Source organism: Phoca vitulina, unplaced genomic scaffold, assembly GCF_004348235.1.
Source record: "Phoca vitulina isolate PV1807 unplaced genomic scaffold, GSC_HSeal_1.0 scaffold23, whole genome shotgun sequence".
Taxonomy (NCBI): Eukaryota; Metazoa; Chordata; class Mammalia; order Carnivora; family Phocidae; genus Phoca; species Phoca vitulina.
The window spans coordinates 11,364,857-11,381,481 of record NW_022589726.1 but is presented as its reverse complement, the minus strand read 5'-3'; positions in this window follow the sequence as shown (position 1 = coordinate 11,381,481).

The window sequence follows — 16,625 nt, the reverse complement described above, 5'->3', positions numbered from 1 at the left end:
TCTTTCTAAGCATAAGCACACTTGATCCTAAGATATTTTAATTCTGTATTACTAAGAGTTAAAATATGACCTTGGTGCATAAGATGAAGAGCATTTACTACCCATCGTCATATATCCAGACCTATGTTACATAGGTCTCAGACAATGGGCAGAAAAAAAATGAATAGATATATTTCTGACCCCATGAAGGGTAGTTCCTGCTTGTGGAGACTATATGCCTAAGAAAACTTCTCAGGATTGAGGAAAGAGAATTTATTTCAACTCTCACTGACATAGCTGACATAGAGAAGTTACTAGGATGGGATCACACTGCTCTTTTATAGTGGACATGAGATTTAGACAGTGTAGTTCCAAAGCTTGAATGTTTAACCATTATTCTACATTACTCTAAGAACAAATAAATACAAAAAAATATGGTCTACCTTATTCATAATGAAATATGCAAATTAAACAAGAATGGGTACCACATTTCAACTCTAACTAATAGAGATATAAAAGTTGATGTGCAAAGAGATGACACAAGGACATTCAAGACAGAACTGTTAATAGAAGTAAAAAGATGGAAATTACCTAAGTCCAAAAGAAAAGGGGTCTCATTACATACATGTTAGTATATTCAAACAATGGGATAATGTGTAGCTATTAAAAAATACCCCAAAGCAGTTTTGTCTATACTAACATGATGTGTTTTTCTTGATACAGTTTCTACTGGGGAAAAAAAATAGAGGAAAATTGCTAAAAAAAAATGTTTTTTAATTTGTTAATGACAAATGTTAATATATTAAGTATGCTTAGAAAATTTCTGGAAGGATACGTTTGAAATATTAATAGTGGTTACGTCTATGTAATTTGGTTAGCAGTTGGGGAGATGGATTTGGGGCAGTTTCACTTTTTAAGATGTACCTTTCTATTCTGAATTTATTTTAATGAGCGTGTACTGCTTTAAGATTAAAATAACTGGATAGTGGTATAAACTTCTTCTAAAAATAGGAAAATAATACATATTATGAATAGTACATACAGCCCAAAATAAACACAACAATATCCCCATGGCCAAGTGAGATCCAGATGCAAGCCGCCCATCCCCAACACAGTGCTTACATTCAGAAAATGGAGTCTGGTATCCGGTGTCTCTTTGGCCCCATTTAGATTTGTGACAGAATCTCTCTTGGCAAACAAATTCTGATGTTATCAGTCTTACAAACAGCTCCTCAGGGCTTTCCTTCTCCTTACTTAGTATGGCGATTTCACAAAACCACAGCAGCATGTGAGTTTCTGAAATTGCTGTTAGCTTCCAGAGGGTGGGAGCTCAGGTGACATTTTCCTCCCTGGTCTCCTGGTCCTGTCCATTAATGTAGGATCTTGCTTCCCTGGAGGACCCTCATAGACCTGTCATCTCTTTCTTAGGAACTTAAATTGATTGACCACCTGTCATCAGACTCTCAACCTGTACCATGTTTCACCATTCATAGCAGTAGAATTTAGTGTCCACAAGGAGGATACAAATAATAAAGTGTTTGGTGTGACAGCAAAATTGTATTTCCCATCACCTTTCTACCAAGCAGAAACCTCATGATGTCTATATTATAAGAAGTAGTTTCCTCCCACAAGAGATTGTCAGAAGGCTAGGACTTGGACCACATAAAAAAGAAAGGTTTCCACTTCTAAAATAAGCAGAAGAGTGTTTTGCTTTTCTTAGCCTTTAGGTTCTGGAACATTTAAATCCATAAGAACTTTCAGTAGCAATGTACACCAGACTGGGGGCAGTGCCACACAATCTATAGACACAGCAAGAGACGAAGAGTAGACACTGAAAATATAAAAGTTCATGCGCTCTCATGTGTTTATTAAAGGACATAAAGCTGAATCCTTCACCAGATGGTCAAGAAATAGTGTGACTACATATATAATTTACCTTTCAAAAGGAAATTTTAGAGTGAATGAGTCTCCTATTAGCAAATTATTATAAGACAACAGGCATAAATGAGGACTTTTCCAAGCAAAACAGAACATGAAGTCACCCTGTCAAAAAAACAGCATAGCCTGGTAGGCTGATCTTGGCATTAGTGTTAAGCAGACCTGTGTTTGAATTCCAGTTCCCCAGTTTTATGATAAAACGTTTACATGAGCATCAAAGGCCTCTTTTATCAAATTGTCTTAATACAGACACCTTGAAAGTGTGGGAATATAATATTAAGATCTCACACATAAAGCACACAGTTCACTGCAGGTTTTCAAAATAGTAGGTCATGTTCCTATATTAATAGCCCTGTACAAAGAATAAAGCTCTTGCTGTTTGCTGACCTCTCTGCATTTAAAGTTATTAACTTCAGCAAGTTAGATTATTATCATAGTTTTCAACCACAGTGCTTTTTTTGCCAGAAGAAAATAGACTAAGATATTCAAAATACTCAAAGAAATTAAATGTGAGCCAAGAATTTTGTATTCATGGAGACAGATTCTCAAGTATAAAAGGTATAAACTATTATCAACATGTAGGAACTCAGAGAACATTGTTCCTATGAGAACTTCCTGAGGAATCTACCAGAGAGCGAGCTTTAGGCAGCCAAATGAGTAGACAGATATTGGCACAAAGACTTAGACATATAGTTACTTGGACAACTAAAATTAAAAAGATTGAAAAGGAGAAAGCATAGTGTATAGTGGCTAGTATGCACACAAAATGGATTATGTTTGTGGTGGTATTATTTTATTGCTATTCTGAGACTATTGTGATTATAAGGTAGGAGAAAGTAAATGAACGGTTATTCCAAATTTACATCTCCTAGGCCCTGGAAAATGATGATTCTTGGTTTAGAAGAAAGAAGATACATATATTATATAAAAGGATAAATAATAAATGACCTATTATAAAATTTGAGTTGGAAGAGTCATTCTGAGATCATGGAGTAGTTTACCATGTACATATGATATAGCTATGTCTGTATTTACTAACTCTGTCCACCGAAGAGGGCTAGAAGCAATGACCAGCCAGGTAGCATTGAGCATCCATCGTGAACAGATTGTGTTCCTAAAATAGTATTTCAAATAAACAGAACAGGCCTTCTTGGGAAAACATCTCCTTGTAGGCCTAGGTCAGGAAAGGTACAAGATGAGCCTGGAACATCTTATATCAAATTTCAAGGAAGTTCTCAAAGCTCAGGTCAGGTCAGAAGGACTTGAGTCAATCTGAAGACGCTCCTCCTTCCCAAAGATGAGAAAATTTGAACTTCTTCTTCCAGAGAACGTAAGCTATGAAACCTAACAAATATCCTTGAATCATCTGTGAGTACTTAAAAACTAATTGAGGGGGGCACCTGGGTGGCTCAGTCGTTAAGCATCTGCCTTCGGCTCGGGTCATGATCCCAGGGTCCTGGGATCGAGCCCCGCATCGGGTTCCCTGCTTGGCGGGAAGCCTGCTTCTCCCTCTCCCACTCCCCCTGCTTGTGTTCTCTCTCTCGCTGTCTCTCTCTGTCAAAATAAATAAATCTTAAAAAAAAAAAAAAAAAATTAAAAAAAAAAAACTAATTGAGGGAGGATGAAAGATGATGGGGAAACAATTCTTTATCTTGAAAACTGATAAATGAAGGGAAAGAATCAAGAATTTATTTTACATTTCCTATGTGAACTTAATTACTGGACAACCTAACAATAGATAAAGAGAAATTATTGAATTAGAATATTTTTTCAGTCTCTAGTAGCTCAGGTCAATTTGTAGGTAAATTGTAGAGAAACAAAAGAATGAAGGCATTAAAAAAAAAAAAGAATTATTTTAAAATGAGCAAGACCAAATGATAGGGTTGAGAATGCAGTCTTAGGTGATGAAACTATAAAGCAATGCAAAGAAGTGATTAGTATGCAAGTCAGGAAATGGCTACTTTGGTGGGATATAAAGGGTTGTGATCAGGACGGGGCATATGAAAGGGTTTCTGGGGTGAGACTGACAAGAGTTCTATTATTTGGCCTATGAGGAGGTTATAAGGGCATAATAATCTGTACAATAACTTAGACATTTTTGGTGAAGTTTTAGCATCTGTGTTTTGAGGAAAATACTCACTGGTCCCATTACCAGAGATTTTGATTTCATTGATGGGGCATTGTGAGAGATTGTCTTTTATGCCTTCTTTAGTCATTAGATGTGTATTAAAGGTGTCTTAGGAGGAAGCTTATATGATCATATTTGTTTTAAAGAGCAACCATTTCTGGTATCACTGATTCTTTTGCATCAACAGTTTAACCCAGAATTTCCTCAAAGTCATGTCCAGTATTTGTGTTCTCACAAAACTAAAGCCAAGTCCATTTTTTCTTTCTAAAAAAAATTTCATATATTTAAAAAATATACAAACATGCATTTTATATATATGTATAATAATATGAAATTTACACTGGATGCACTATTGAATATTAATACAGTATATCATTATATAGTCTCTGCTCCAAACCTTTTCTTACATAAACTCTCTCCCAAAATGACCCAGCTCTCAAATTTCTTCAGTTTCCTGGACTCGCTTCATTGTAAAGGCTTTGCTGTTAACTAAAAAAGTTTTTCCTTCTTTACCCTGCTTGAAACATAAAGTCTTCAATACTCTTACTTAGGGTTTGCCAGGTTGTATATTTTGCAAATGATCTAGGCCCCTTGGTTCCCTTTTTTTCACCATTCTTGTTCTAATTTATTGGCCTTTCCTTTTTTATTTAGAATTTCCTCCAGAGGATAGTTTAGGAAAGAGAAATTAGTCGGCATCCAAATCAAACTAATCCATGCCTATTACAGTTTGTATTTAAAAAGGTCTGGGAGAACACAGAGTAGATGAAAATTTCTGCATTTCTGGCTACAAATAACCAAGCCTTCTCTGTTTAAACTGATAATGATAACATTTCACTCTTGGAGGAGCCTGGATTTTAGTTTTTTTTTAGTAGATGTTGTAATAGTTTTGCATTTTTCTAATCATAGTTTCAAAGAGGCAGTAGCTATTAAAGACACTCTAAAACCCAGGCCCTTAGGGACGCCTGGGTGGCTCAGTCAGTTAAGTCTGCCTTCTGCTCAGGTCATGATCCCAGGGTCCTGGGATCGAGTCCTGCATTGGGCTCCCTGCTCAGCAGGGAGCCTGCTTCTCCCTCTGCCTGCCACTCCCCCTGCTTGTGCTCTCTCTCTCTCTCACATAAATAAATAAAATCTTTAAAAAATAAATAAATAGGGGTGCCTGGGTGGCTCAGTTGGTTAAGCATCTGCCTTCGGCTCGGGTCATGATCCTGGGGTCTTGGGATCGAGCCCCATGATGGGCTCCCTGCTCAGCAGGAGAGTCTGCTTCTCCCTCTCCCTCTGCCCCTGTTTGTGTGCTCGCTCTCTCTCGCTCACTCTCTCTCAAATAAATAAATAAAATATTTTAAAAATAAATAAATAAATAATAAAATAAAATAAAGGCACTTGATTTGGTACCCTGGCCTGACTAATCCAGTCCCCTCCATTATACATAATTGAGAGTTAATTTGCCTGTCAACACTAATAAAACAACAGTTCTGTATCTTAAGTGTAAATGTTTTTAATCAAATATTTATTGTCCCTTTATTTCTACTACAGTAAAATTATGATTCAAACCACTCCACTCTGAGCATTAAATGACTTGTTTTATTTTGCCATTTTTCTAAAACTGTCGCTAACAACAACAAAAACAAAAACTCTTCTACATGCGATTTATTTTGGGAGGGCACAGACCAAAGCTAAAAGTAATCATGTGTCCTAACCACAGACCTGCTGATACCACAGGCATGTAAGTAAAAGGCGTCTTTAACTGTTTTTTCATTTCTATACACTGAATTGCTGCTACCAGAATGGAGATAAAGAACAGAAGAAAAAGAAACTGTTGTAAATTCCTGATATTTATATGCCTCAGTGAATCTTACTTTCTTTTTCTAAAATCTGATACTCAAAGTTAGAGTGGTTTGAACAAAGACATATTTTCTTTTTTTTTTTTTTAAGATTTTATTATTTATTTGAGAGAGAGAGAATGAGAGACAGAGAGCATGAGAGGGAAGAGGATCAGAGGGAGAAGCAGACCCCCCGCTGAGCAGGGAGCCCGATGCAGGACTCGATCCCAGGACTCCAGGATCATGACCTGAGCAAAGGCAGTCGCTTAACCAACCGAGCCACCCAGGCGCCCCAAAGACATATTTTCTAAACAAACTACTACATGTGTTAACTGAAGCACACTTTCATTCTTGAGCACATGTATCCAGTTATCTTTTTTATTTCTGTCACATAGCAACTTTTCTACTTACTATGAAATTTCCCAGAGTGTGGGCAGGGAAAATAAGACAAAATGAAAACAATATAATTAGTTTAGCTAATTAATAACTGGCAAGAGTTAAAAGTTGAAACTTTGGGATAAAATTAGATTTTTGGCTTATTTAGTTTTTATTTGCCCATATAAACCTAATTGTCAGGAGAAGTATGTTTATTTTTTGGAACTCTCCCAAAAATGTAAACAAAAATTCCTTTATTTTTTATTAATTGAAAATGGACATCCACCAAAAAGTCTCCCCATAAATAATGGGTCTAGAGGAGACCCATGCATTTTCTAACTCCTGGTTGCAATGAAAGACATACCAATAAATAAATAAATAAATAAATAAAAAAGAACTTTACACATTCATCTCCTTAATTTACAAAAAAATATCATCCACTTTTATCACTTATCCACTATTATCAAATAATTTCATAAACACCAAAGAAAATCATCTGTGTCAATGTTTTTATAGAATGTTTAAAAATAAAAGTCAATTGTATAATTTTCACACAGATAAATTTGTGTTATTTGTCAGAAGTCATTGCAACATATTAGATTATCTACTTATTAATTACATTTTACAGGTTCTAATATTCTCAACTCTCAGTATTTACTGTAAGAGAGCTATTTATGGTCAAAATACAGTATATAAAAATCAAATTTTGTGTAACTACATTAAGACATTTCCAAAAATTCAAAGTGCAGATCCTCAAAAGGATAATTAGAAGCCTTAGAAAGAAAAAAAAAAAAATCTAATAATATCTGAAGAAAAAAATTCATCTTCATTGCAGCATATTAATTTTTTAAAACCTACTTTAAGGATGTTCTGTGGTCACATGGGTCCCATTAAATATACAGCAGGTGTTCAGAGATTTGACTGTTTAAGATATAAAGTGCAGGAAGTACCTGAGCCAAATAAGCCAGGGGACTTGACTCTATCCCTGACCATATGAGAGTTTCCCCCATGGCCAAATTTGCCTTCTGGAGCAAAATTCACCCTGAACTGAACCTTTCTGACTGCACTAACTGGATAAATTCTCTCTTCCTAAGTTAAGAGCTCTCAACCCATTGAGCAGGAGTTCTTTAAACAGTCTTGAAACCTACTGACAAGAAGTCATGCTAGCTTCTGACAGTTAAAACAGTTGGCTGGCTGTCTTTTGTTATAAATGATCAGCCCATCCCTTCCCATTGATATTTATAAAAGCTATGTACCTTGGGAGCCCATATTGTTTTCCCTATGCCAAGATTTAATATGGATCCAGCCTCCCCATAGGGAACATAGCACTGATGACATAAAATGCCTCTACTCTCTTTCTTCCCTAGGGTATATCTTTCTTGCTTCCTACTATTCCTTGATCATCTGTCCCAGGGACCAAACAGACACTTACTTATATGGCCACTTTGGGTGTAATCATTGCCCTTGGTGGTTTGGCCTGCTATCTTGCTAATTCCTATGTATACCCCTTTAGTTCACCCAAGTACATCTTCACAAAACTAGTTATTTTTCTGCTTATCCTGGATCTGGTTGTTTTCAGCCTATGGTTTGATAACTGTATCTCTGTTATTAAATTAAATCTGGTATGAATGTTATAATGAAAACATTTATTCTATAAAAAAATAAAGTAATTAAAAATTAATTATGTTTAAAGTGTGTTACATAAAGCAAGTGAAGACTTCAAAATATTATATACTATAAATAGATGTTGAGGTCTGTTTTTTTTCAAATTGGCATCTGTACCATGAATTCTGAAAGGCTTACCTTTTCACCAAATAGAAAAATTAATACGAACTTTTCAAGGATATATACCCTACCTCATTTACTAATTTAACTTTAATATTTAGCTACAGAAGAGTATTTTGTAAAAAAAATGACTTTTTGTGTTCTTTGAACTGTTCTCTATAAGCATGTGAAAAATAAGACAAAACACATAAGAGGAATAGTTTTTCAAATATGTAAAATATTAAAAATATGAAAAAATAAAACCATGACATCCTGGTTTACTGCACTGTGAAAAATTTTCTAATTGATTATTTTGTCCTACAACCTCTTACCTCTGTTATTTCTGACCTATCTATATGCTGCCTATAGGAGACTAATTTTAGACCTAAAGGCACCTGCAGAGTGAAAGTGAGTGGGTGGAGAAATATTTAACACACAAATGGATGTCAAAAGAAAGCCAGAGTAGCAATACTTACATCAGACAAACTAGACTTTAAAACAAGCTCTGTAAAAAAGAGACAAAGAGGGCATTATAGAATCATAAAGGGGACAACCCAACAAGAAGATGTAACAATTGTAAATATTTATGCACACAAATATATAAAACAATTAACAACAAACATAAAGGAACTAATCGATAATAATACAATAATAGTAGGGGACCTTCACTCCCCACTTACATCAATGGACAGATCATCTAAGCAGAAAACCAACAAGGAAACAATTGCTTTGAATGACACACTGGACCAGATAGACTTTACAGATATATTCACAACATTCCATCCTCAACCAGCAGAATACACATTCAAGTGCACCTGGAACATTCTCCAGAATAGATCACATATTAGGTCACAAAACAGGCCGCAACAAATACAAAAGAATTGAAATCATATCCTGCTCATTTTCTGACCACAACACTAGAAACTACAAGTCAACCACAAGAAAAATTTGGAAAGACCACAAATACATGGAGGTTAAACATGATACTAAACAATGAATGGGTCAACCAGGAAATCAAAGAAGACATATAAAAACATACATGGAAACAAATGAAAATGAAAATGTAATGGTCCAAAATCTTTGGGATGCAGGAAAAATGGTGCTAAGAGGGAAGTATATACCAAGAGAGGCCTAGCTCAAGAAGTAAGAAAAATCTCAAATAAATAACCTAACCTTATACCTAATGGATCCAGAAAAAACAATAAATGAAGCCTAAAGCCAGTAGAAGAAGGGAAAAAATAAAGATTAGAGTAGAAGTAAATGATATAGAAACTAAAAAAAACCCAATAGAACAGATCAGTGAAACCAGGAGCTAGTTCTTTGAAAAAATCAATAAAATTGATAAACTTCTAGCCAGACTTACCAAAGAGAAAGGACCCAAATAAATAAAATGACAAATGAGAAAGGAGAAATAACAGCTGACACCACAGAAATACAAACAATTATAAGAGAATAGTATGAAAAACTATATGCCAAAAAATTGGACAACCTGGAAGAAGTGGATAAATTCTTAAAAACACATAAACTACCAAAACTGAAACAGGAAGAAGTAGAAAACTTGAACAGACCTATAACCAGCAAAGAAATTGAATCAGTAATCAAAAATCTCCCAACAAACAAAAGTCCAGAACTAGATGGCTTCATGGGTGAATTCTACCATACATTTAAAGAATTAATAACCTGTTCTCAAACTATTCCAAAAAATAGAAAAGGAAGTAAAATTCCAAATCCATCCTATGAGCCCAGCATTACCTTGATACCAAAACCAGATGAGGACTTCACTAAAAGAGAACTACAGACCAGTATCCCTGATGAACATGGATGCAAAAATTCTCAATAAAATACTAGCAAACCGAATCCAACAAAATATTAAAAAAAATCATTCATCACGATTAAGTGGGATTTTTTTCCTGGGTTGCAAAGGTGGTTCTATTTTCATAAATTATCAACATAATATACCACACTAATAAAACCAAAGATAAGAACCATATGATCCTCTCAGTAGATGCAGAAAAAGCATTTGGCATAGTAAAACATCCATTCATGATAAAAACCATCAACAAAGTAGATTTAGAGGGAATAAAGACCAAATATGAAAATCTCACAGCTAATATCCTCAGTGAGGAAAACCTGAGAGCTTTTCCCCTAAGGTCAGGAACAAGACAGGGATGTCCACTCTCACCACTTTTATTCATCGTAGTCCTGCAAGTACTAGCCACAGCAATCAGACAACAAAAAGAAATGAAAAGCATCCAAATCAGCAAGGCAGAAGTCAAACTTCCACTATTTGCAGATGAAATGATACTCTATATAGAAAATCTGAAAGAATCCACCAAAAAACTGCTAGAACTATAAATAAATTCAGTACAGTTGCAGGATACAAAATCAACAAAGAAATCTGTTGCATTTCTATACAATAAAGCAGTAGAAATAGGAATCAAGGAATCGATCCCATTTACAGTTGCACCAAAAATAATAAGATAACTAGGAATAAACCTAACCAAAGAGGTGAAAGACTAGTACTTTGGAAACTATAAAACACTGATGAATGAAATTGAAGATGACACAAAGAAATGGAAAGACATTCCATGCTCATGGATTGAAAGAACAAATATTGTTAAAATATCTATACTACCCAAAGCAATCTGCACATTTAATGCAATCCCTATCAAAACACCAACAGCATTTTCCACAGAACAAGAAAAAACAATCCAAAAATTTGTTTGGGACCACAAAAGACCCCGAATAGCCAAAGCAATCTTGAAAAAGCAAAGCAAAGCTGGAGGCATCGCAATTTCAGACTTCAAGTTATATTACAAAACTATAGTGATCCAAACAGTATGGTATTGGCACAAAAATAGACACCTAGATCAATGGAGCAGAATAGAAAACTCAGCAATGAACCCACAGCCATATAGTCAATTAATCTTCAACAAAGCAGGAAAGAATATCCAATGGAAAAAAGACAGTCTCTTGAACAAACGGTGTTGGGAAAACTAGAAAACTAAATGCAAAAAAATGAAACTGGACCACTTTCTTCCACCATAAACAAAAACAAATTCACAATGGATTGCAGACCTAAATGTGAGACCTGAAACCATAAAAATTCTAGAGGAGAACACAGGCAATAACTTCTTTGACATTGGCCTTAGCAAATTCTTTCTAGATATGTCTCCCAAGGCAAGGGAAGCAAAAGCAAAATTAAACTATTGGGACCTCATCAAAATAAAAAGCTTTGCACAGTAAAGGAGACAATCAACAAAACTAAAAGGCAATCTGTGGAGTGGGAGAAGATATTTGCAAATGACATATCTAATAAAGGGTTAGTATCCAAAATATATAAAGAACTTCTAAAACTCAATACCCCAGAAAACTAATATTCCAATTAAAAAATGGGAAGAAGATATTAATAGACACTTTAACAAATAAGACATACAGATGATCAACAGACACATGAAAAGATGTTCAACATCACTGATCATCAAGGAAATACAAATCAGAAGTGCAATGAGATGTCACCTCATACCTGTCAAAATGGTTAAAATCAACAACACAAGAAACAGCAGTTGTTGGCGAGGATGTAGAGAAAGGGGAACCCTCTTGTGTTGTGGGTAGGAATGCAAACTTGTGCAGCCACTGTGGAAAAGAGTACAGAGGTTCCTCAAAAAGTGAAAAACAGAACTACTCTACAATCTAGCAATTGCACTACTAGGTCTTTACCCAAAGAATACAAAAATACTAATTCAAAGGGATACATGTACCCTGATGTTTAATAGCAGCATTATCTACAATAGCCAAAGTATGGAAACAGCCCAAGTGTCCATGAATTTATGAATGGATAAAGAAGATGTGGTATATATATACAATGAAATATTATTCAGCCATAAAAGAGAATGAAATCTTGCCATTTGCAACAACGTCGATGGAGCTAGAGAGTATTATGCTAAGTGAAATGTCAGAGAAAGACAAATCCCATATGATTTCATTCAGATGTGGAATTTAAGAAACAAAACAAATGACTAAAGGGGGAAAAAGAGAGATAGAGAGAAACCAAGAAACAAACTCTTAACTATAGAGGACAAACTGATGGTTACCAGAGGGGAGGTGAGTGGTGGGGGGTGTGAAATAGGTGATGGGGATTAAGGAGTGCACTTGTGATGAGCACTGGTAATGTATGGAAGCATTGACTCACTATATTGTACACCTGAAACTAATATTACACTGTATGTTAACAAACTGGAATTTAAATAAAAACTTAAAAAATATCACAACTCCAAGAATGCAGTATGGTTTTGGAAAGAGAAGACTGGTGATACAAGCCCTCCTGTAATTTATAGTTGTTTAGTGTATTTTTACCCAGTAAAGTTTCAGGAATAGCACTCAGACTTGGATGGGGGTGGCATAGATTTTTTGTGTCAAAGTATTTCAAAGAACTACAGGCTGTATTTAATTCTGTCATAATCAGAAATTCTAAAAGCTTTAGAAGAATATTTCTTTGTAATCTGCACATTATAAGTGACTGAAAAACATTGGAAATGAAGCGAGATACTATCCTTCAAATTTTGATCTGAAAAAGAAATGAATCTGTTCACTCAAATGGACAGTTAGGAGAAGCAAAGCATTTCACATACTGTACTCACCTATAAATTTACCACATGTAGATAATGCCTTTTTTTTTTTTTTTTTTTAAAGATTTTATTTATTTATTCATTAGAGACAGAGAGAGAGAGGCAGAGGGAGAAGCAGGCTCCCAAGGAGCAGGGAGCCCGATGCGGGACTCGATCCCAGGACCCTGAGATCATGACCCGAGCCGAAGGCAGACGCTTAACCATCTGAGCCACCCAGGCGCCCGATAATGCCTTTTATTTATAAATATATAACTAGAAAATAGTAACAACAATAATTTACAAAACTGCCCTGAAATATGAGGGAAAGAAGGCATTACTCTGAAAACTCAGGGGGATAAAGGAATACCCACACTATTTATGGCAGGAAACAGTTAACACTTTACAAATTGTGTGTTTGGTTCAAAAGCAATAAAGAGGTAACAAATAGAATGCAGAAAATAGTTACAATAAACAGGAGCATAAGGAATCAGGGAAAAAAGCTAAAATGAAGACAGAAAATATTGCTCTTTAAAAGAAAAGAATGCAAAATCAAATGAAGTATTAAAATATGCAATAGTGTAAGTAAAGAGAAGATATGATGCTGCAAAACACTGAACCATAAATGTTAAGAAATACTTGTGAAGGGACGCCTGTGTGGCTCAGTCAGTTGAGCTTCTGCCTTCAGCTCAGGTCGTGATCTCAGGGTCCTGGGATCGAGCCCCGCATCAGGCTCCCTGCTCAGTGGGGAGTCTGCTTCTCCCTCTCCCTCTACCCCTCTCCCCCACTTGTGCTCTCTCTCTTTCTAACAAATAAATAAAATCTTTTTAAAAAAAAGAAATACTTGGGAAAATTCAGAATATATAAAGAGAAAGAAGAAAAAGAAAAGATGATTAAAGGATAAAAAGAAAGAACCAGTCTATAGAGTTGTACCTAGAGTCGCAGATAACATACTTCCCCTTCCTCTCTCCCTCGCCCACCCCTTCCCTCCTGCCCTTCCTTTCTTTTTGGCTACATCTGGTAATCCCAGTTGTACCAAAAAATAAAACACCTGTGAAAGAAGCAATAATTAAGATATAATAGAAAAATAAATTTCTAATATGTAAAATTAACTACGTAGAATGGAAAGACATGATATTCCAAGAAAAAATAATCATAGGGAAAAAGGACATGTCCTGGAAATTTAAAAAATAATAAGAATGAAAAGGAAGAGAAGGTGAAGAATGAAGAGATGGAGAAGGAAAGGTACAGAAATCCTCGAGTACTTTTTATTTAGGCAATTTAGTATAATTGTCAATATCGATGAGACGGTAATTTTAAAAGATAAGAATTCAGTATAACTCTGCCTTTTGATGATGAAATCCTCAGCTTCTTTCACTAATACACTATCAGAATGCCAGTATCAGTGAACCAGTGTTATATGTTCCTGGCAGGAAGTGGGAGAACCGCTTTTGGGGAACACCAAATAACCTAAGAAAAAAATGTGCACATACTGAAATTTTTGAGATCCTCAATAAAAAGAGCTTTCTGCCTTAACTAGTTAAAGTTAACCTCGAACTCTCAATAACCAGTTAGAGGGCATAATGATAAAGAAAACCCTATTGCCAAATTAAAAAAAAATATTAAATACTTGGGTTAATATTTAGCTTAAACAAGAAATATTAAAAAAAACACCTATGTGAAGAAAACTTTACAACACTCATGAAAGATACAATAGTAGATTATAGCCAATAAGAAGACGTCCCCTGTTTTTGGATAGAATTACTGAATATTATAAATAATTTAAAAAGCAAAAACAGCCAGGGAAATATTCAAAAAAGGGAAATAAGTTTTATCAGACATTAAAACATACTAGAAAGCTTTTCTAATTAAGACATCTTGGCACTGGCAAGTGAATACATAAATAGAAGAAAAAGCCCCAAGATAGACTGAAGTAATGGAAATGTATTATGTTAAAGGTGACTCAAATCACTGAGCAAACATGGGTGGATATCATAATAAATGGTGCTGGGACCACTGAGGGGAGCATGTGGAAAAAGATAAAATCAAATCTATATCTTACTCCATATAGATGAATAAACCTCAAGTGTATCCGGAATCTAAAATCATACTGAAGAATAACGATGTTAGAAGACACCTTGGGTGGATTTTTGTTTAATCTCAGTTTAGAGTAAGGCTTTGTAACAATAACTCAAAATCCAGAGAAAAAATAAGAAAAGGATAATAAATTCAATTACATATTTTTTCCCAAAAAATGAATGGTAAAGGAGCAACATGAGTGAAGTCACAAGACAATTGACAAATGAAGAAAAAATATTTACAACATATGGACAAGGGCTACTATTACTAATGTATAAAGTCAAGAAATGGGCAGAAGACATGAACAGACATTTCTCCAAAAAAAAAAAAAAAAATACAATGGCTAACAGATACATGAAAAAATGCTCCACATCATTTGTCATCAGGGAAATACAAATCAAAACCACAATGAGATACCACCTTACACCAGTTAGAAAGGCAAAAATTAACAAGGCGGGAAACAACAAATGTTGGCAAGGATGGGGAGAAGGGAAAACCCTCCTACACTGTTAGTGGGAATACAAGCTGGTACAGCCACTTTGGAAAACAGTATGGAGGTTCCTCAAGATGTTAAAAATAGAGCTACCCTATGACCCAGCAATTGCACGACTGGGTATTTACCCCAAAGATACAGATGTAGTGAAATGAAGGGGCACGCTCACCCCAGTGTTCATAGCAGCAATGTCCAGAATAGCCAAACTGGAAGGAGCCGAGATATCCTTCAACAGATGAATGGATAAAGATGTGGTTCATGTATACATGGAATATTACTCAGCCATCAGAAAGGATGAATACCTACCATTTACATTGACGTGGATGGAACTGGAGGGTATTATGCTAAGTGAAGTAAGTCAATCAGAGAAAGACAGTTATCATATGGTTTCACTCATGTGGAATACAAGAAACAGCACAGAGGGGCGCCTGGGTGGCTCAGTTGGTTAGCGACTGCCTTCAGCTCAGGTCATGATCCTGGAGTCCCTGGATCGAGTCCCGCATCGGGCTCCCTGCTCGGCAGGGAGTCTGCTTCTCCCTCTGACCCTCCCCCCTCTCATGCTCTCTCTCTCATTCTCTCTCTCTCAAATAAATAAATAAAAATCTTTAAAAAAAAAAAAAAAAAAAGAGCACAGAGGATCATAAGGGAAGGGAGGGAAAACTGAGTGGGAAGAAATCAGAGAGGGAGATAAACCATGAGACTGGACCCTGGGAAACAAACTGAGGTTTGTGGAAGGGGAGGGGGGTGGGGGATGGGGTAACTGGGTGATGGGCATTAAGGAGGGTGCCTAATGTGATGAGCACTGGGTGTTATATACAACTGATGAATTGTTGAGCACTACATCTGAAACTAATGATGTACTATATATTGGCTAATTGAATTAAAATAATAATAATGTATAAAGAACTAATAAAAATTGAGGGAGAAAATGGCCAAAAATCCAAAGAAAAAGATATTTACAGATAACATAAAATACAGATAAAATGGCTCTTAAAGTATTTACTCACACTCATAATTTGAACTAAACTTGCCTCAGTCTGATTCTCCTCTCAAAAATTGGCAACAACAGTAAAAATCTGACAGCACAATCTGGTGTCCAGGCTTTTGGGGGGTGGGAATAGCACTCTGTGTATTGCTGGTGGGAATGCAAACTGGTGCAAACCTTTTGGAGTACAATTTAGCAGAATCTATCAAAATTACATATCCACATACCTTGTAATCCATGTTTAGTAATTTATCTCAAAGTACATATGCACAAGTGCATTCTTTGTAGCACTGTATGTGACTACAGCATACTGGGCCAACCATGACAGCGCCCATGTATAGGGGAGCGGTGGAAGCATACTGGGCCAACCAGGACAGCGCCCACGTCTAGGGGAGCGGTGGAAGCATACTGGGCCAACCATGACAGCGCCCACGTATAGGGGAGCGGTCGAAGCATACTG